Source organism: Candoia aspera, chromosome 3, assembly GCF_035149785.1.
Source record: "Candoia aspera isolate rCanAsp1 chromosome 3, rCanAsp1.hap2, whole genome shotgun sequence".
NCBI lineage: Eukaryota > Metazoa > Chordata > Lepidosauria > Squamata > Boidae > Candoia > Candoia aspera.
In genome coordinates, this window is record NC_086155.1 from 118,310,022 (window position 1) to 118,332,663 (window position 22,642).

The window sequence follows — 22,642 nt, forward strand, 5'->3', positions numbered from 1 at the left end:
ACTACTAGTATCTAGCACTACTACTACTAGTAGTATCCTAGATACTACTAGGATACAATGTTGGGCAAGTATATCATTCATTTCCAAAACAATCAATGATTGTACTATGAATTAAAATAGCCTTTTGAGCTGTTGAAATAATTTGATTTTGTTACAGTAAGCTTGCAGCAATGTTTTGAGGTAGAATGATGGCATTACCTTCATATAAGAGGTATTGGAGGGCCTGAAGCTAAGCCAATAAACTGTCTATTGAGTAATATGGTTTTGTTGGGTTGGGATTTCCTAGTTTAATGCATCTTTGTTATTCATTGCATTATCCTATTCCACAAGAGTTCCATTCACAGGGTTGCATATGCATTCATTGTAACAATGTTCTTTGTACAACTTAGAGCCTTGTATTCATAATTTCTTAGATAAACCTACCAAATTACTTTAATCTATGGCTGACCAAATGAACAGGAACTATGGGAAATGATTGTCTTACAGTGGGGTTTCCAAGGCTTTGAAAGTATTATTAGGGGTAGAGAACTTAAGATGAAATCAAGAGAACAATTGACTGCAGAAGGATTCACTTTTCAGTGGTTTTCATATGCACATTTAAGGGAGAGGTTTAATATGGATAGAAAGTCACCAGGTATAGAACAGTATGTAATAGAATTTATATAATCTAATAGGATAGAAAGAGAATTATGTGCAAAAGATGATCATGTAATTGCTAAAATGTATACTGTTGAGATTTGAAATGGAAGAAGAATAACTTAAAGAGTTCATGATAAAATAGGCTAAGAATTTTGATTCTAATGTACAGATGGGTCAGTGGGAAAGAATGTGGTTAAAAGGATTGAAATTCACATTGTCTTACAATTTAAAACAGAATTTCTATAAAATGATGTATTGGTATTTGTAACCAGAGAGATTATCTAAGATGTATGAAGGTACTTTTGTTGTTGGAAAGGTAAAAAGCATGAAGGACATTTTACCATGCATGGTAGACTTGCGAAAAAGTGAAAAAATATTGGACACAAATATATATGATGATGCAGAGAATTTTAAAACTTAAACCAGTTGAAACCAGAGCTTTTTTTACTAGGACTTATGGATAGTCAACTAAAAAAGACTCATGGACAACTGGTTTTATATATGGTAACTGCAGCGAGGCTATTATATGCACAAAGATGGAAAAATGTAGAAATACCCACAATGGAGGAGTGGATTGTGCAGATGGCAGGACTTGCTGAAATGGCCAAATTGATTCGTTTGATTAGGGAAGGAACAACAACTACTTTTATAAAAGACTGGAAACTCTTTAGGGATTTTTTGCTGAAAATGGACAAAAACGAACTGATGATCTTGGGATTTACTGGTTAAAAAGGGTGGTTTATGGGAAGAAGGGAACTATGATATATAATTTGGGAGGGCGGAAATGGTAATAATTATGGTTGTAACAGCTGTAAAGAAGATCAGAAATTGCTTCTTTAAAAATGTTTCTTTTTCCTTTTCTTTTTCTTCTCTTGACTTTTACTGCTTTTCACTTTTTCTTTTATCTTTTCATAACTTTTTCTTTTTTCTAATTCTCTCTTTTTCTATATGTATGTATGCATTATTAGGGGCAGTTCTTCTTTCCCTATGTTGAGTACCATTGCTCCAACAGTCCCTTCACTAGTGGTTAATATGACTTATCATCATCACCATCACCATCATCCAGACATAACAGTAATGAGGATATGCTTTATATGATTTCAAAATGGCTGGGTGATGCTATTAATAAGGCCTTATAAATCACTAGTGATGGTGGACTATGTCCTGCAGAGTGTGCAGCTTCCCATGGGTGGGTCCTTGGCTCAGCATCCTTCTGTTCTATATCTGAACAGCATGGTGCAAAGACTGTATCAGTGAATGAAGGGAGCATGTTGAACCAGCCTCTTCTTTCTTCCCTTCAACCTCTTCCCCATCTGTCATTCTGGAACAATGATTCCCAAAATAGGAATGTCTAAAAGAGGTGGTTGAATTAGGAGATGCCCTGAACCAGCACACTGTACTATGGATTCTACTGTCATTTGTAATAGAGTTAATGCAAAAAGACTAGATTAATCCTAGATTTTTCAGGAAAGTAATATAACCTATCTGATAAATATGTCTTGCCATGACCTTGGAAAGATGGAATAAAATGCACTTTATATGATTTACATGGTTCACTACTTTCTTGTTTTTTGTGCAGATTTGCTATTTTAGAGATCACTGGAGTTCACACCTGCACTCAAAAGCTTCATTAATCACCACTGCAGACGCAGTATTTTAAAAAGCATGCTATTGCTTTGGAGAACCAAATATAATTAGCTGTTTTGTGATTCATTCAGACAACCTTAATTAGCATAATTGATAGGCTGATTAATGAATAAATCATGATTTAGAATAGATTTTTAAATCAGCCCTGTCCCTTCTAAAAGGGTGTTTCTTTGCCAGTCATAATGTTCTAAATCATTTGAGTACAGACCCTGTCAAACTTTATTGAGTAATTATTTTTAAATGTAGGATTTTTAATTACTCAAAAACCCACTTGAAATGAGATATATTTATTTAGTCACAGTATCTAAATACAAAAAAAAAAATCTGATTGCCCTATTGCTCAGAGTTGTATTGAGTCAGCTGTTCTGAATGACATTTATTTTTAGATCACAGATGTTAGATCTCATCTAAGAAGTGTGTAAATAAATAGCCTCAGATAGTGACCATATCAAATTCACAATATGGGCTCCTCAGATTGGGCAGGATGACACTTTTTTGCATTTTTTTTGTTTTAGAAAAAGGAGACATATGTTGCCTCCCATAAAAGATTGAAACTCCCCCCCACCCCCAAATTGAACTATTTTTTCCCATGGGGGAATAAGAGGCAAATAAATGACTTCAGCAGGCTGGCATCAAATTCACCACTTAAAACTCCCCAAATCAAAAAAGCAGGACTGAAAAAATTAGTTCCACCCATTTTGGTGATTTCCCAGGGCAGAAAATCATAGTGCAGTCCTGAGCCAAAAAGAGTTTCCATCTTTGGATCACAATGTAAAAATAATTGTCCCAACTATAATAATCTGAAAGTCAATCTTCAAAGTGTGAAAGATGTCATGTGGACCATTCAATATGCAGTTTTGCTTTCTGAGAGGCAATGAAATGCATTCATTTAGGATTTTTTTCAAAAGTTACTTGAAAAAACTTGAAGATACACAGAACACAATGCACTCACCAGTTTCCTTGGTATAATTTCAGATGTATTACCTTAATTATAATGAACAACTTCAACATTCAGGACCGCTATTTGGGATTTACTTGATTGATCTTGGCAAGGCATAATAAACCAAATAGGCTACTGAAATGCCACGGGAAGTCAATCACAAGGTCGATGAAAATCTTTCACAGAGTTGACAGTGAAATGCCCGCTATCGTGACCTGAATCATTAAAAGAGACTAATTAAGAGTCTAACATCCACTTCTAATTCCATGATTCAGATCTATTTATCTACATCTTTAGACTAGACAGAGCCCAACATTAAAAAAATAACACCAGCTAAAGCTGGATGTCAGTGATGGATTTGTATGTGTATGTTTATGTCTGTACAACAGGAAAATTTGCCTATTTCAAAAACCATTATTTCTTGTGCTACGTTGCCTGGTCCTAATAAATGTATTACCAGTATGGATTTTAGACTGAATAACAACTACAACAACATCACATGAAATTTTGTAATGCAAATAGTTATTACAGTTATGTTGAAGACTATTAGCTTAGCCTGTAAAATGGACTGGATACATTCATTTGTTGGAAATGCATCTTCAGAAAGATGGTATTGTTTCTTCGCACCTTTTGTCCTACTGGTGTTTAAAAGCTTCAGCAGCACAGGTGGCAAACAAGGGACTCCCTCTTGGCTTCTGCTCTGTTTCCACCTGATGGGGAGACTGGAGATCTTAAGGCTTATCTTCCCATCCTATTAATTACATCCTATTAACTCTCAACTGTTTTAAATGCCATTTCCATATGAGGCCACCATTGTCTCAACCACTGTGGAGACAACTTAGCTTCATTTTAACTGTTCCACCTTCTCCTGAGGAACAAACTATGAGGCCTCATTGACAACGTTGATGGTGACCAGCCCTGGATTAACCATTAAATGAAATAAGCATGTGCTGAGGACATCAGGGGCGGTGGGCTGGGGTCAGGGAACCACAGTCCCTCCCCCCCCCCCCCCCGATTGCTCCCTTAACTCTCTCACTGCCACACTCAACTTTAGTCAATTTTGTTTGCAAATGTCCTTATCTGCTGTGTTGGACTTTAATCTTCATTGTTAAAAAAGTTTTTTTTTTTTGAATGGTGAATGACTAAAGTTTAAAAGCTTGGTTTGAAGGTGTTGCTAGATACCACATTTGTTTCTGTCTCGTGGCATAAGAGTTTTGCTTCCATTGAGGGGCACCATTGTTGGGTCGGCCTTAGGGCAGAGTTTGGCCTTAATCTGGCCCTGGCGATAGGATGATCAGGAGTGGGATTTGCTTAGCTCTTAAGGGCTACTTGAAACTGCTGCAAGTAGTGTAGAGAGTAAGGAAGATGACCCTGGTAGAGATATATCAGGAATTGGGGGAGATGGGCGGTAATATAAATTTAATCAATCAACAAATAATAAATAAACTGTACCTAGGTCAAAGGGGCTAAAGCATTTTTAAAGTCCAGAATATCTAGAAAACATTTGGAAGTAACTCAGACAGCTCCACCCATTTTGAATTATAAGGAGGAGGAGAAGGTATAGGATAATGAGACTTGCAACATTATGTCATTATAGCCAATCTCAATGAAAATAGTCCTAATCTTCTTGTAGAGTTGATTTCCTGATCTCCTCTACCTAGTGGGCCTGACAAGTACACACTCTCCCCTCTGGTTGCTGAACACTGTGCCCTATGGCCATTTCAGCTTGGGCTGCAGGAAAGGCAGAACACCTGGCTTTTGCAAAGGCATTTGACCACATAATGCCTGACTGGTGCTTTCCAAACTATTTGTCAGGTATTACTTGATTTAGAGCCAAGTATTTAAAAAATCAGGACTAGCATTACCACTAGCTCAGAAGATCAATTTACATTTGAAATGAGATCTAGGTTCTGCTAGCTCTATACTGCTGATTCTGTCCCAAATACAGTGTTTACATTGTATTTTCATAAATGAATAAATTTTGAAAACTATTTATCATGAGGTTTTTCAAACTTCACAGTACTACAGCTGCCCAAGGAGGCTTGCACAGGCAAAATTTGGAGCAAAACCTGAAGCAAGTTTTGACAGTACTTCCACTCACGCAAAGCAATTGGATTTTTAAAAAAATGTGTGAATACCCAGAGAGTCCCAGCCTACAGTCCGGAAACCCTTGATCTAAAGGATTTATATAAACTATCTAAAATTTGGATTGAAGTATCTACAAGTTAAGCACTGTCTTGGTCTAATTTCAGACAGATCTGCTAAGACATAGCTTGAAGTGTGTTTTAAACTTCTCAATGTTCCTGCTATTTATGATATATAAATAGATCATGACATACTTTTGGATTGAGGAGTCCTGTTCTCTTAACTTGTTCTCTTAACTGCATCCAAGAATGAGAAAGAATAGCTGAGGTCATGTCCTCCTTGTTTTGATAAAAATCCATCATATATTTATCAGAAACTTCAATGATAGTCAAAGCAATTCTTAAAAGGGCAAATTATGGGGATGTCATGGCAAGGTTGTTTCAGAGGCCTTGCTGAGATATCGCTGAGCACTGTTTAGACCAAAGCACTGTCCTCAATGTGCCTAGACTTCTAATGAAATGTAAGACAGTTAATATTTGTCCTGATGTATATCTGTAAACATCCTACCCCTCTAACACACTACATTTCCCAGGATGGTAAGCAGTAAACTAGTTCATCGTGTTGTCAGCAGATTTCTTTTTTTAAGAGCCTCAAACATGCCCCTCAGACAATGGTATTTGGGCCATTAAACTACTCAAATTGTTATTAGTCAGAAAGGAGCTGATATTCCATAATGGTCTTATTAGCGTTGTCAAAATAAATGAACCAGATTGCCCTAAGAACAGCTACAATGATTCTCAAACTCTAGTTTCTGTGACATAGTTAATGATAAATTCTAATACGCTGTATTATTTAGCTAATAGACAGACAAGATAGTCAAGTTTAAAACTTTATTTATTAACAGTCAGATATGAAAATGATGTAAGATTTTTTAAAAAAAGCTTACATGATGAATTGCTGTAATGTACTTAGAATGTACTTGGAATCACAAGTTACAGAAGAAAAGGAGAAAGCAGAGCAGAGCAGTTACAGAACTGTCTCCTGGGACAGGCTCCCTAGAAGGGACAACAGGAAGCAACTGTTGATTAGTCATTTGTAATTTTTCTTGGGAGCCATTTTGCAAATGGACAAGCCTTCCCAAAAGGTTGTAGACCTCTGTACTATGGGCTGGCACTTCACTTTCCCAGTTCCTAGTTGAAACTAATTTTAAAAAAAACAACAACTTGAAAAAGGCCTGGGAGGCATTTTAGAGCTTATTCATACTTCTAGGCTACACATAGCTAGAACAGGCTGGCAACCATTTCTGGAGAACAGAATGGATGCTGCTGCCCTCTATTAATTCCCTCACTCACCTTCAAGATGGCCTCAGGGTATATTTTTCTGCTCCCCTTCTGAAGTACAGTTTCCCATGTAATACTTCCTCAAACCTCCTTTCAAATACTGAGTTTTTCAGGTCATTGCTGGCTCAGCTCAGCAGATCAATGGCTTCCTCACAGAGGCATTCAACTGTGAATTTACATGATCACTAATACATTTGAGAAATCATTTTTTCTCTCTTGAATGTTATGTATAGTAGCGTTTACAATACTTGCCTTATAGATAGAAGGGCGCTAATTCAGGGAAAGAAAAATTGTAATAAAATGTTTCTGCTGGGTTTCAAATCAGCAACATTCTTTTTACAAGGAGAGAATTGAAATTACTGTGCTATTACAGCATCTGTGGTAAGAGTAGCTCTAAGGTATTAGAAAGCTCCAGGGTGGTAAGAAAAGATTTTAAGGAAAGCCGTTGTGCCTGCATCTATGCACATTTTGATGTTTTCACTTTGTATATCAAATTACATAAAAATACACAAACTTAAATGCACATGCATAAACACAAAAGCATATATGGATATTCACATATATATACACATATAAAACATACATCTTCAGGAAGACCTGCTCACAGGAAGGAAAGTGATTGGCAGTTGTTTCCATGGAAAAGAAAGTGCACAGCTTCCAGTGAAATGTCCAATGGGAGGACTTGTCAGCCGGCTATTCAGAATGAATGCCTGGCAAGCTCTTACCAAAGTATCTCAGCCCGAACAGGATTTTCTTAAACTGGCTTTGAGTCAAGCTGGCATGAACACAGGACAGCAGCAGCTTAAATGGTAAGGTGGGTATGTTGTGGACCTCTGCTAGGATTGTCACTGGAAAATAGGAGCAAAAATATAAGTGTGAGGAGAAACACGAACAAGTGATCCTTTCTTTCAGCTGTCAGCACAAACTTGTCTATTTAAATCTTTTATCAAAGCTAATCAGACACTTTCGAGCCTGTTTCGCAGGATCTGCTTTCTAGACTCTAAAGTATGTAAAATTAGGTTTACTAAAGTTGGAAAACAACCAGATGGGGTTCTCTGAGGCAGGTGGCTCCCCTGACAATGGACTGAGGGTGAAAACCTGGCTCTCCTATTTCTGGTTTCTTCCAAGGGACACACATTAATATCAATATTTTTGAGTCCACATTGAAACCTGGGTGCTGTGTATGTATACTAAACCACGTGGCCCAGCTACTCTTGGGAATAGCTCCTGCAAAGGAGACTCTTCTCTAACCATGGGCACCTTCTCAACCGAGGAAGGGTTCCATGCTGGCTCACCATCATCTCTTATAAAGGGGGAAGGTATGCTGCAAGTGCAAAGAGAGCTTATTTCTAAACTTTTGGCAGCATTTCTAAGATGCCAAAGAACCAACATTTCTTTGGGCAGGCCACAATATTTACACCATTACTTATGTAAATATGGCTGCTTCTCCAATGGCAAGAATCAGGCAAAAGAGAATGGTGGAGAAAAGACAGCTGAAGGGAGTCATGATATCAGTGTTAAGATACAGTACATAAAATGGTGCCACAGTCAGGAGTTATTTTCCATTGCCACAGAAACTTGACAGGCCCAGAAATAATGTCTACAGGTTGGGGCCACAACATTTGAATATAAGGAAAGACTTCCTGATGGTACAATCAGTACAGCACTGGAAGAGTCTCTTGGAAGTTATAGGTTCTCCATCTTTTACTCTATTTTCTAACACATGCTGTTATTACTGTTCTGCATTTTATATTTTTTATTCTAATATGGCCTAATGGCTAATCAATAATAATAATAATAATAATAATAATAATAATAATAATAATAATATACACAACAATGTAAAATCACAGCTGCCAGTTCTTTAGCTGGTGTTGACCTTCATTTTCACTGAGTTCTTCCCAAGAACCTAGGGTGTAATGTACTGGCATAGTATATGTGTGGATACAAGCAGTGTGGCCTTTTGTAATTGACAGATGGAAATTTTGTCAATTTCTAAGTGCTGTCCAAGATTTTTTGGTATAGCACCCAGTGTGCCAATAACCACTGGGACCACCACTGCCAGTTTATGCCATAATCTTCCAACTTCGATTTTCAGACCTTGATACTTTGTGATCTTCTCCAACTGTTTGTCTTCTATTCTACTATCCCCTGGTATTGCCACATCAATTATCCACACTTTCTTCTTTTCAACCACAGTTACATCTGGTGTGTTATGCACCAAGACTTTATTGGTTTGTATTTGGAAATCCCACAATATTTTAACCTGCTTGTTTTTTACTTTTTCAACTAAATGTTCCCACCAATTTTTCATTACTGGCAGATGATAATTTTTTTACGGATGATCCAGTGAATCATTTTGGCAATTGTGTTATGTCATTGTTTATAGTCAGTTTGTGTGATCTTCTCCATCTTGGGGGAGATTTTAAAGAAAAGGTTGGACAACTGTCATGGAACATTCAGAAGAACAGAGCACATCACTGAGGAGAAATAATCAACTGTTTTTTCAATAATAGTTGGGTCCCCGCTTTCCTAGAGAGAGGAACCCCAAACAATGGGAAAGCAAAGATTTTTACAGAAGTTGAGGGCTAAAGGGCAGGAAACTAGGGATCTGATTTGTTGGCAACTTTTGGGGAAGCTAGGCAGGTCCTTGTCAGTGGAACCTGGGGTTAGTTCTGTTGTTAGGCAAAACTGCCCTTTCAGAGCTGGGGAAGTCCATTGTTAAGGAGATGGAACATTGGAGGTGATGGAATGTTTAAAGGTTAATAAAAGAACTCCAAACAGCAAACAGCAATTTTGTAGAGTAGAAGTGTGAACCAAAAAAGGAACTTGCACATTAAGCTTAATTACATTCAGAAATAAATTCAGTCTTCACACTGTAGTTAGATGAAGAAAAATAGAGATAGCTTACTTTTATTCAGTAGATCTGGATACAGGTACATTCATAGTAGAAAGCACTTACTCATCACTGATTGTTTGTAGACATCTTCTATGTGGAATAGAAAGTCTGCGTGCAAGAGAGATGGTAGGGGGAGGGCTGCGTTCCTGCAGCACCTCCTGCTTGCATGTGTGCCAGAAGGGTAATGGGGACTGTTAATCCCCAAGCCCAAGAAGAAGGAGGAAGTGGAAATCAGGTGACCCATGTGACATCCCACAAGCACAATAGAGATATGTCTACTAGAAAAAAACCCTTACTATGCTTGTGAGACAATGCTGAGTTGACCACTGATAATTCCAACAAGAGGGTGCCTGATTAAGAATGGAATGTTGCAGTTTCTCACCTTGTTATTATGATGCAATTCCCTTATTAGGGCTGCCCTTGGGCTGTACCGTGAGCTGGTGAGCAAAGCTTCTATTCTTTGGTTTAGATGGAGGCAGGGAGGATCAAGTGGGGTCTGATAGGATTAGGCAAAATCCAAAAGACAGGGAGGAAAAGGATGCAGCCTCTAGTTTGTTTGTTACATCTAGTTTCTTCACCCCATAGCTACCTCTCAAGGATGTTTTACACATGCAATATGGGTGGCTATATAAATTGAACAAATAAAATAAATAAAAATAGATGGTTTAATTGCAGAGAGTTGGATTAGACAATCTTTGTGGTCCCTTCCAACATTTCAGATCTATGATTCAGTGATTCCTGAATGCCTACTTTAAATCTTGCCTCAGAATGAGAAACATCTGCCATTTGAAAGTTCAGCCTTATCATATACTAATGGGAATACATTTGTCATGCCTATGAGCCTCTGCCAAAACCGGGTACCTTATGGCTTAATGTTATGCTCAACCCACACCTTTATTTTCTTGAAAGTTAGTCTCCAGCCTGAAACGTTGTCCTCCTGTGGCAGCTACTGGAGGGTGGGGGAGGAATGGGGATGCTAAAATAACCAGCTGAAGTGTTGTGAATCATTCCCCACCCTTTTTGTATATGCAGTGATGTTGCAGGCATATTCAAAATGTGTAGAGGTTGAAACCGCCAATTTGCCAATTTAACATCCTTTGCAGGCGCTTCCGGTTTTTTTACATGATAAAGAAGCCCCTCTTTTTTTTTCCCATCTCACCACAGAAAAAGGGGAAACAAATATATTTCCATTTCTTTGGGGCTTTTCCCAGTTCCACCCAACCACGGTGCAAACATTCCTTTTGGTCTCCATCTCCCACCTTTCTGCTGTTGTCTTTAAAGATATGGACACAGAAGCATATTAAGAAAACCCCACTTTCTGGGGCTTAAAATAGCAATAGAACAGCATAAAATGAAATTGCCTCTGGATTGGAACGTAGAGGAATCTGGAAGTGGGCATAAAGAAATGAAAGGAAGGTAAGCGATCTGAAGTGAAAGAGCTGCTTGGGCTTCAACCATCTTTGTGACTCTTCTTTCTTGTTCACCTTATTCAGCGGCTCTTACAACAGGATGGAATGCAGAAGGGGAGCCCCAGGAACGCGCCTTGGGGCCAACAGAGCTCTGCAGCTAGACTTGTCCCATTGCTGCTCCACTCCCATGACTGGCAGGTGGTTTTCCCACTAGCTGGTGATGTGCTGAAGAGGTCTCTGAAATTTAGTGATCACACCCTCTGCCAGGGAAAGCAGTCTCCTCTTCCTTCAGTATTTCTCTTTGTGATCCAGGAGAAGCTCAGCTCAGCTTCCAGCACATTCAAGTCAACAGATAAAGAGCGGGTAGTTCAAAGAATAACTCATTTTGCTTCCACTTGGACTGTAAGCCAGTGAGTTCAAGCTCTTAGCTTGCCCCAACATTCTGCCACATAATCCCAGTCTCTGCACATCCAGGGGAGAAATCCTCTGTGATTTAATTCGATCCCTCCCCTTCAATTTTTTCTCCTCTCACTCCATTGTCTAAAATGTTACTCTATTCTTATTTAGTATAGATTCCCCCCCCCCCCAATTCTGTTCTTGGAGTATCCCCTAAAATCCCACTAGGCTATTTTTAAATCTGTCCTTCTCCTGTCTCTTGAAAGCCTTTTGGTTTCCTTTGCTCTCCTCGTGCCAGCCCTCTGAATCCAAATGCCCAGTTTCTGCCTTACTAAGGTTGCCCTGGGATTACATGCCCCATCTCACAGCCCCTTCTCTCCCCTACTCCCAAATGATATGCCTGTCCTTGCTAGGAAGGAAGGCTGAGGTTAGCTGTTCTTTCAGCTGTATTTTAGGCTAGTATTTGCCTTTTTGTTAAACAGACACTTTCTTAGGGATACCAGATCTGGCTGGTAAAGATTCCAACAACCACAAGAAGGTAGGAAAGAGATAGATACATAAAACTCTTCACTGCTATCTAGTGGTTGACTAGATTTTTGCAGCCCAATCTGCTAGCCTACTTTTGCAAAAGGAAAATGCACTCAGCTAAACAGGAGTGCCCCTTCACCTTGTGCATATCAGTACCATTCACAACAAACAGGAACCTTGGTTTCTGTGGATTCAACCTTTGAGCAGGCCAGGTTCCATCTTGGCTCTCACTGGATTTCTCCTTGTCTCCTTCCTTTCTTTCAGAAATGTTTCTTCAGATTATGTTAGTCCTGATGCTGATTTGGGAGAATTCTGAAATGGCAATGATCTTACGGTGGCCTTCTTTGGCTCTTGCAATGGAAAACTAACCTGCCCTCAACCACACTGAATTGTTGGCTTTTCTTAAACCTTTCTTGCAATAGTATGGAAGCAGACACATCTCACACACTCTGCCCCATTGCTGTTAATGCGTGAAATACTGTAAGCCTAAGAACAGACTGAGCCACAGAGTATGGATGGCTGGATGCATACAGGAAATCATGGCTGCTCTCCATTTTGGGTGGATGTTAGGAGATTTAGGTCATCATGCTCATTATATACTTTATATGGTAAAGAGGATTCTATCCATTATGTAAATAGAACTGTAGAATTCTTGAAGGAACAGCATTAATCAAATGAACCTGAGAACAATTATGGAAATAAAATAAATATGGCATGAATTCAAAATAAAGTGATGCACAGCAATAACTTTTAAAAGCATTATAAATCTTAATCTCATTGGTGAAGGTTCTGTATGGGGGCTCCCTCCCTCCCTCTCATATGCATACCCAGGGAGCTCTATACAAACAGGGTCTCTTCTGTGTGCTTTGATAATAAGGTGCTTTTTCAAATGATTTATTTATCTGAAGCATTTTTATTTCGCTTCAGCAAAAGGGCTTCCAGAATAGCTTACATATAGTTGCTGAAGGCAGGCAGTCAAAAACAAATTATAATATTAGAAAAAAGAGCGAGAAAAATCAAATCCTGATTGTTTAGCATTCTAAGAGACAGCTCTTTTAATATGGTGCATGGATGGTTCATTATAGTAATTTTACCCAAGTATCCAGAGAACATTATGATTTCTTAGGCAGGAGTATTATCTCTGAAGATGTAGATATCCCATAGGATCCCACAAGTATAAGAATCCTGGAAATAGAGTATAGGTATACCCATAAACTATAACATAAGAATCACATATACAGTAGTAAATAGGAACTTAAGCTTATCTACTCTGTATATACTGCATTTCAAGGTAGCTCCACCAGCCTGGTTTCTAGTGAGATCTCATCAATTTGATTAATATAAATGGCTTAGCATTATAGTAATCTTTTCATGTAAGTCATCTGAAAGAATCTGTGGGGTCTTGCATTTGTGGGATCCTGTCCTTGATTGTATGTGTCTCCTCTTCCTTCATATATAGATCTTTGTCATGCAGGATTCCAGGACTGGAAGAAGCATACTCAATCATCTTCCTTATATCAAACAACCAAGTTACTCTGGGATATGGTGGGATGGGGAAGGAGGACCTGCACAGTTTGTGGAGATGGGCTCAGGTATCTTAACATATGACGGTTATGTTTCATCCCTCCATAGTATTGTATGATGGAAATCAGAGAAGTTACACATTAATGAATCTTTAAATGAAAATCTCTCTCCAGCCTTGGAGCCATCTTCAGCATTTCCACTGCCTTCTCATTTAAAGGAAGAGCATCAATGGTGAGTGCTTACAACAATGTTTCAGTATCAGTGAGAATAAATTACACCTCCTTGTACAGAGCCCATAGATGACCTTGGCAATTCTTATTACAATTAATCTTTCTAAATGCCCATCTTCCTTTCAAAGTAACTTGACACTAGCTTGTATAGGCTGCCTTACATATACTGCCTTTAGCACTGAAATTCAATGTGATGTGGCTTATCTGCTGTGCAGGTAGGAGGTAGTCATACTGCAGACACTTGCATTCAGTCACTGCCCTTCAAATGTTTGTGGTGATGATGTAGGCACATTGATGCAGTTCTTACAGAAACAAGGGATGATATTTTTCTCAAAAAACATCTAGTGGCTATTGCACTAATTTCACAACTATAAAAAAACAATTTACTAATTATTACCCTGTGCTGTGATTAATTCTTCTTTACTTAAAAATACATCTGATGTAGCAAAACAACTCCATTTATGAATGTAAGTCAGTATCAGAATACAATAGGGAAGAGATAAGATTATGGACTTTACTGTTAATTTGTTATTAGCTTCATGTGACAAATGACCTTGCAGAAAGAGATTCTGTTCTGTTTCTCCTTCCAACAATACAGTGACATTTCTGATGTCCTCTTGGATACTGGCCATCTTTGCAAATAAATGCATCAGGAGGGATTGTGGTGACCGAATAACCTCCAAGCAGCTTGTCATTCTTCAACATGACACATTTCCATCAAATATCAGTTTCTCCAATAGCAAACCTAGGGATAAGTGCTATTAGACTTAAACCAAAACTGGGACATTGAGAAAAAGAAAGAAAGAAAGAAAGAAAGAAAGAAAGAAAGAAAGAAAGAAAGAAAGAAAGAAACTGGCATGTATATTACAATACTAGTATATTTTTCATCATTAATTTAGAAATCCTATAAGGAACTCATAAGAGTTTGTTGGCATGTTTAAAAAAACATGTCTATAGTATTCATTTTCTGTACATGAAAAGAAGCATCATATATGCTTTCTGTTAACATCAAGTTTATAGACTAGCTTGAAAAAGCTGTGACTTCATTAGAGCAAAGGAAGAAGGCAGAATTGTCAGTCATCTCAGTTTGTGCAGCGCTACCAAACTCTGAGGTAGCACAGAGATAACAGAAAACTCTAAATTTTTGCTATTATTGAGTACTCATCTGGATTTTCCCAACCCAGTTATGATAGTCTTAAATTTGCAAAGAAAACTTCAAACCCCCACACCCAAATCCACACATTAGAGACTATATTACTGGTTGATATTTTCAGCCCAAACTACTTGGATGCAATCCATCCATCCATCCATCAATCAGTTTCCAACATAGGAATTGTCTCTGATCCCTCAGATGCAGAACATAAACATTTCCTCAGGCCTCCCTCATGAACTTAGAAAGAAAATCTCAGTCTTGGACATTTGCTACTAGTTTAGATCTCATCACTGCAATTGTGAGATGGTGAAATTTGTTCCAATGCAGATCAGTTTATTTTACATTAAACATTTGTTCCCCCAAACCAAGTTTGGAACTCTTAAACAGCAAATTGGGCTGTTAAACACATGTTGCTTATCTGGGCTTAAATCTAGGTCACCAGCTTTCCCACCTAAGCCTTGTATTATAAATTGGATTAGCCCACTTGTCCACAGTAAGACCATGCATATAAGATTTATTTATTTAATTTTTATCCCATCTTTATTATTTTTATAAATAAATCAAAGTGACGAACATATCCAATACTCCTTCCTCCTCCTATTTTCCCCACAACAGCAACCCTGAGAGAGATTTTATTGCAGACTGATCTGGCTTTCACAGCAGCATCAGGAGATGGGTATGCTAACTTGTAAGACTACTTAGATCTTTGCTTAAGATGGGATAACACAGACATAGGAACATTCCTAAAATGCAGTATTTTCAGTGTCTTGAAAAAAGTGTTAATCTTCCCTTATCCTGTTTATTCTGACACAGTTTAATCCCTTCTTAAAAAATCAAATTTTGAAATAGAACCCCCCCCCCCTTCTTTTTTGGCCAAGGAGGATGGCCCTTCCTCTTCCCCAAAGGAATGACCTCTTTAGTGTTACTGTTTTGGTGATAGATCTCCTACCACAGTCAATGCTCCTATATAGCCTCAGAGACTGCAACTCAAGATAGGTGGAATCGGGAACAAGAGGTGGGCAGGCCTCTGTCCTGCAGAGATTCCTCACCAAGTTAGTAACAGCCCCGGCATCCTACCAGTATAGTCCTGCAGACAGAGGATAGGCTCTTACCTGGTCCATCTGGGAGTTGATGGCCCTCATTTCTGCAGGCTTCCAGAGAGTTTAGTGATCCAAACCTGTTGTTGTTGTTTATTCGTTTAGTCGCTTCCGACTCTTCGTGACTTCATGGACCAGCCCACGCCAGAGCTTCCTGTCGGTCGTCAACACCCCCAGCTCCCTCAGGGACGATTCCGTCACCTCTAGAATATCATCCATCCACCTTGCCCTTGGTCGGCCCCTCTTCCTTTTGCCTTCCACTCTCCCCAGCATCAGCATCCTCTCCAGGGTGTCCTGTCTTCTCATTATGTGGCCAAAGTATTTCAGTTTGGCCTTTAATATCATTCCCTCAAGTGAGCAGTCTGGCTTTATTTCCTGGAGGATGGACTGGTTGGATCTTCTTGCAGTCCAAGGCACTCTCAGAATTTTCCTCCAACACCACAGTTCAAAAGCATCGATCTTCCTTCGCTCAGCCTTCCTTATGGTCCAGCTCTCGCAGCCATATGTTACTACGGGGAACACCATTGCTTTAACTATGCGGACCTTTGTTGTCAGTGTGATGTCTCTGCTCTTAACTATTTTATCGAGATTTGTCATTGCTCTTCTCCCAAGGATTAAGCGTCTTCTGATTTCCTGACTGCAGTCAGCATCTGCAGTAATCTTCGCACCTAGGAATACAAAGTCTTTCACTGCTTCTACATTTTCTCCCTCTATTTGCCAGTTATCAATCAAGCTGGTTGCCATAATCTTGGTTTTTTGAGGTTTAGCTGCAAACCAGCTTTTGCACTTTCTGATCCAAACCTGACCCTTACTAATTGCCTACTTTTGATTTCTTCTTGTTTTCAGTTGGCAAAGCTTTGTTTCTATTAGCACCAAGAAATCTTCATTCTGCTGATTCTGGCAACTTTTTGGATATGATGATAACTCTTCTGATCTTATGGACAGATTTCTGGTTGACAGCCAATGCTTAATGGATCATTAAGAACTAACTCTGCTTTTTTTTCTTTCTTTAATTCAGGGATGGGGAGCCTCTTATATATCTGTAGTCTAATTTTATGTGTTTCAATGTAATTATCTGTAGACAGGGAAGCCAAAAAGGACAGTGTGATGGAAGACCAGGAAAGTCCTCTGCAAGACCTTAGAGCAGGGTTTCTCGGCCTTGGCAACTTTAAGATATGTAGATGGCTGGCTGGGGAATTCTGGGAGTTGAAGTCCACACATCTTGAAGTTGCCATGGTTAAGAAACCCTGCCTTAGAGACTTGTGGAAACTGTGGGGGGAGGAATTGAACTGGATGGAGTGATCAAACAATGGAAGGAAAACCCTCTGCAAATAATCAGAATTATGCAACAGTGATCTGACCCTCTGTTAATAACCTTCCAAGATGAAAGGGCAAAAGGAAAGAGAAAAATATCTTCCTCTCCCTCTCTCTGAGAAAGAGGTTGGCAGAAAAAGGAAAAAAAAGCCACTCTCATTGCTTAGCCCAAAACTTGTCTCTAGACTCACTTTTCACTATTATCCCTATACATCTTATAAAAAATGAATAATTTTAATTACATGCACAGAGGAAACAATTTTCAGTAGAAATATGGTGCACAGGAAAATGAGATTTAACTATTCTCTTTTACTATTAATAGTGGTCACTTGTTATTTTTTAATGGTATTTAACGCACTATTTAGAACAAAACCTGCTTTAAATCTTTAAATCTCTCACAAGAATCTTAACTGTGATGATATTTTTAATAGTTCATGGTATCAAATATTACTGACAATCATTTGAAACACATTTTCTTTATGTTACTCTTAAAAGGCGACTGGTATACTGTTAAAGTTCTAAATCAATAATTTTGTTCATTTATTTGCATGTTCAAATACTTTTTTCATAAATGAACCATATGTTTCCTATGCCTGATTGCAACTCATTAATATCAAATACAGTTTACTGATTTTCTAGTTATAGTAGTGTAGATATTTTTCACAGCTATCTTAGTTTAGTTAATAGTTGGGTTATAATATGATATCCTTCAAAATATTTTAACTAAAGAAAACGTATTCTGTTTGTCCAACATATAATATCATGCCATTATTAATTATTAAAGTATGAACTGTTAAGAAATTATTTTGACAGCAGCTTGAGAAGTCTCTAAGAACTTTCTGAAATTTATTCCAAAATGTAAAAATAATAACAGTAACAGGACCCCTTCAGAGACAATGAGAAGATTTCTCTATGGAAATAAATTATTGATGGAATAGAGAAAATCTGATGTTTTCTCCCATAGTAAATTCGTTCTTCTATTTTATCTTTGGCAAACCAGTCATTTAAAAAAGTGCATTAATTTACATAATAATTTTGTGATATATTAGGAGCACCAAGTCTTTATTTTGCTTTGCAAACGTATCTTTATTCACAATCCTGGGAGATATTTTTTTTTTTTGCCATTTCTTTTTAATGAAAGATTTTTTTTAAAAAAAAAAACATCTTTATCAACAAGTTAAATTTTACCATTGCTACTTTTCCTGTCCAAAATAATTGATATCGGTGTATAGCTGATCACAAAATATAATTTTGTGTAACAGTGAAAATTGTCATTCAAAGAATACCTCTTTGAGGAGAAGAGAAGAGACAGGGAAAAGAAATTACAGACAAAAATCTGCAGGTCCAACTGAAACCAGTCCTGAAGATTTCCTTCTACCCCAATAAATAGGTATGTATGTGTATGTGTCCCCTTCATGGATCACTGCCTTGTTGTGGCAAAGGGGCTTGCATAACTCAATGAAGCCATGAGCTATGCTGTGCAGGGCCACCCAAGATGGACAGGTCATGGTGGAGAGTTCTGACAAAACATGGTCCACTGGAGAAGGAAATGGCAACCCATTTCATCCTTGCCGAGAAAACCCCATGGACAGTATCAAAAGGCTAAAAGATATGACACCGGAAGATGAGCCCCTCAGGTCAGAAGGTGCTGGGGAAGAGTGGAGGGCAATTACGAGTAGCTCCAGAAAGAGTGAAGCAGCTGGTCCAAAGCCAAAGGGATGCTCAGTTGCGGATAAGTCTGGAAGTGAAAGGAAAATCCAATGCTGTAAAGAACAATATTGCATAAGAACCTGGAATGTAAGATCTATGAATCAAGGTAAGCTAGATGCGGTCAAACATGAGATGGCAAGATTGAACATCGACATCTTGGGAATCAGTGAACTACAATGGACCGGAAAGGGTGAATTTACTTCAGGTGACCATTATATCTGCTACTGTAGGCAAGAATCCCTTAGAAGAAATGGAGTAGACCTCATAGTCAATAAAAGAGTGGGAAAAGCAGTACGGGGGCACAACCTCAAAAATGGCAAAATGATCTCAGTTTGAATCCAAGGCAAACCATTCAACATTATAATAATCCAAGTCTATGCCCCAACCACTGATGCTGAAGAAGATGAAGATGACTGGTTCTATGAAGACCTGCAACACCTTCTAGAACTAACACCAAAAAAAATGTCCTTTTCATCATAGGGGATTGGGATGCTAAAGTAGGAAGTCAAGAAATAACTGGAATAACAGGCAAGTTTGGCCTTGGAGTACAAAATGAAGCAGGGCAGAGGCTAATAGAGTTTTGTCAAGAGAACACACTCATCATAGCAAACACTCTTTTCCAACAACACAAGAGGCAACTCTACACATGGACATCACCAGATGGTTAATACCGAAATCAGATTGATTATGTACTTTGCAGCCAAAGATGGAGAAGCTCTATACTGTCGGTAAAAAAAAAGACCTGGAGCTGACTGTGGCTCAGATCATGAGCTTCTTATTGCAAAATTTAGGCTTAAATTGAAGAATGCAGGGAAAACCACCAGACCATTCAGGTATGATGTAAATCATATCCCTTATGAATATACAGTGGAGGTGATGAATAGATTTAAGAGATAGATCTGGTAGACAGAGTGCCTGAGGAACTATGGATGGAGGTTTGTAACATTGTACAGGAGGCAGCAACTAAAACCATCCCAAAGAAAAAGAAATGCAAGAAAGCAAAGTGGCTGTCTGATTAGGCTTTACAAGTAGCTGAGGAAAGAAGGAAAGCAAAAAGCAAGGGAAAAAGGGAAAGGTATAACCAACTGAATGCAGATTTCCAGAGAACAGCAAGGAGAGATAAGAAGGCCTTCTTAGATGAACATTGCAAAGAAATCAAGGAAAACAATAGAATGGGGAAGGCTGGAGATCTCTTTAAGAAAATTGGAGATATCAAGGGAACGTTTTGTGCAATGATGGGCGTGTTAAAGGACAAAAAAGGCAGGTCCTAACAGAAGCAGAAGAGATTAAGAAGAGGTGGCAAGAATACACAGAAGAACTGTACAAGAAAGATCTTAATGTCCCTGATAACCACAATGGTGTGGTCACTGACCTTGAGCCAGACATCCTAGAGAGTGAAGCCAAGTGGGCCTTAGCAAGCATTACTAACAACAAAGCTAGCGGAGATGACAGTATTCCAGCTGAGCTATTTAAAATCCTAAAAGACGATGCTGTTAAAGTGCTGCACTCAATATGCCAACAAATCTGGAAAATTCAACAGTGGCCACAGGATTGGAAAAGGTCAGTTTACGTTCCAATTCCAAAGAACAGCAATGCCAAAGAATGTTCAAACTACCGTACAATTGCGCTCATTTCACATGCTAGCAAGGTTATGCTCAAAATCCTACAAGCTAGGCTTCAGCAGTATGTGAACCGAGAACTACCAGAAGTACAAACTGAGTTTTGAAGAGGCAGAGGAACTAGTGATCAAATTGCCAACATTCGTTGGATCATGGAGAAAGCAAGAGAGTTCCAGAAAAACATCTACTTCTGCTTCATTGACTACGCTAAAGCCTTTGATTGTGTGGATCACAACAAACTGTGGCAAATTCGTAAAGAGATGGGAGTACCAGACCACCTTACCTGTCTCCTGAGAAACCTGTATGCGGGTCAAGAAGCAACAGTAAGAACAGAACATGGAACAACCGATTGGTTCAAAATTGGGAAAGGAGTACGACAAGGCTGTATATTGTCACTCTGCTTATTTAACTTATATGCAGAGTACATCATAAGAAATGCCAGGATGGATGAATCACAAGCCAGAATTAGGATTGCCGGGAGAAATATCAATAACCTCAGATATGCAGACGATATCACCCTGATGGCAGAAAGTGAAGAGGAACTAAAGAGCCTCTTGATGAGGGTGAAAGAGGAGAGTGCAAAACCTGGCTTGAAACTCAACATTAAAAAACTAAGATCATGGCATCTGGCCCCATCACTTCCTGGCAAATAGAAGGGGAAGAAATGGAAGCAGTGACAGATTTTATTTTCTTGGGCTCCAAGATCACCACAGACAGTGACTGCAGCCATGAAATTAAAAGGCACTTCCTTGGGAGGAAAGCTATGGCAAACCTAGACAGCATATTAAAAAGCAGAGACATGACCTTGCTGACAAAGGTCCGTATAATCAAAGCTATGGTTTTCCCAGTAGAGATGTATGGCTGTGAGAGTTGGACCATAAGGAAGGCTGAGCACTGAAGAATTGATGCTTTCAAACTGTGGTGCTGGAGAAGAATCTCAACAGTCCCTTGGACTGCAAGGAGGTCAAATCAGTCAATCCTACAGGAAATCAACCCTGACTGTTCATTGGAAGGACAGATACTGAAGGTCAAATACTTTGGCCACCTAATGTGAAGAGAGGACTCATTGGAAAAGACCCTGATGCTGGGAAAGACTGCAGGCAAGAGGAGAAGGGGACGGCAGAGGATGAGATGGTTAGACAGCATCACTGATACAATGAACATGAATTTGGGTAGACTCCGGGAGACAGTGGAGGACAGGAAGGCCTGACATGCTATGGTCCATGGGGTCACGAAGGGTTGGACACGACTTAACGACTGAACAACAACATGTATGTGTGTGTGTGTGTGTGTGTGTATGTGTATGTGTATGTGTATGTGTATGTATATGTATGTGCTTGTATCTATCTGTATCTGTATCTGTATCTCTATACATTTATCTTTTCAATCATGTCCAATTCTCAGAGACTGCCTGGACAAGTCATTGCAATTTTTTTGGCAAGGTTTTTCAGAAGTGGTTTGCCCTTGCCTCCTTCCCAGGGCTGAGAGAGAGTGACTGGTCCAAGGTTACCCAGCTGGCTTTCTGCCTAAGGCGGGATGATCTCACTATCCCAGTTTCTAGCCTGATGCCTTAACCACTACACCAAACTGGCTCTATTCCATCCATCCATCCATCCATCCATCCATCCATCTCCTTGCCAAGAAACCATGCTTAAAAAACATTTAGGGCCAGGAAAAAAAGATCTATTAAATGAATTAATATCTATTAATTAAAAGGACTTGCCTATAACACAAGATACCCCCTTTACAAAATGAATTGATCCCCATCTGCATATATCATCCATTCTCATATTCCCAGACAGAAATGCAGAAATGTACACACCATCATATTATATCCCCCCAAATTGTAATAACAAGATTCTATATATTTCTAATGAGTTCTACAGTATATATTTCTAATGGGAAAAATGAGGTTTAGAAACACTTTGAATAATAATAGAAAAAATGTTGATCTGTGCATCTCTGCAGCTTCAGTTTTGAGGAAGACCAGACATTTGCATAAACACTTGCACTTTTTTTTATGTGACACCCGGTTCTTGGATTACCTTGATAAATTAAATTAATCAAGGGCTGTATATATATCTGTTCCAACAAATCAATAGCTTTTCCAAA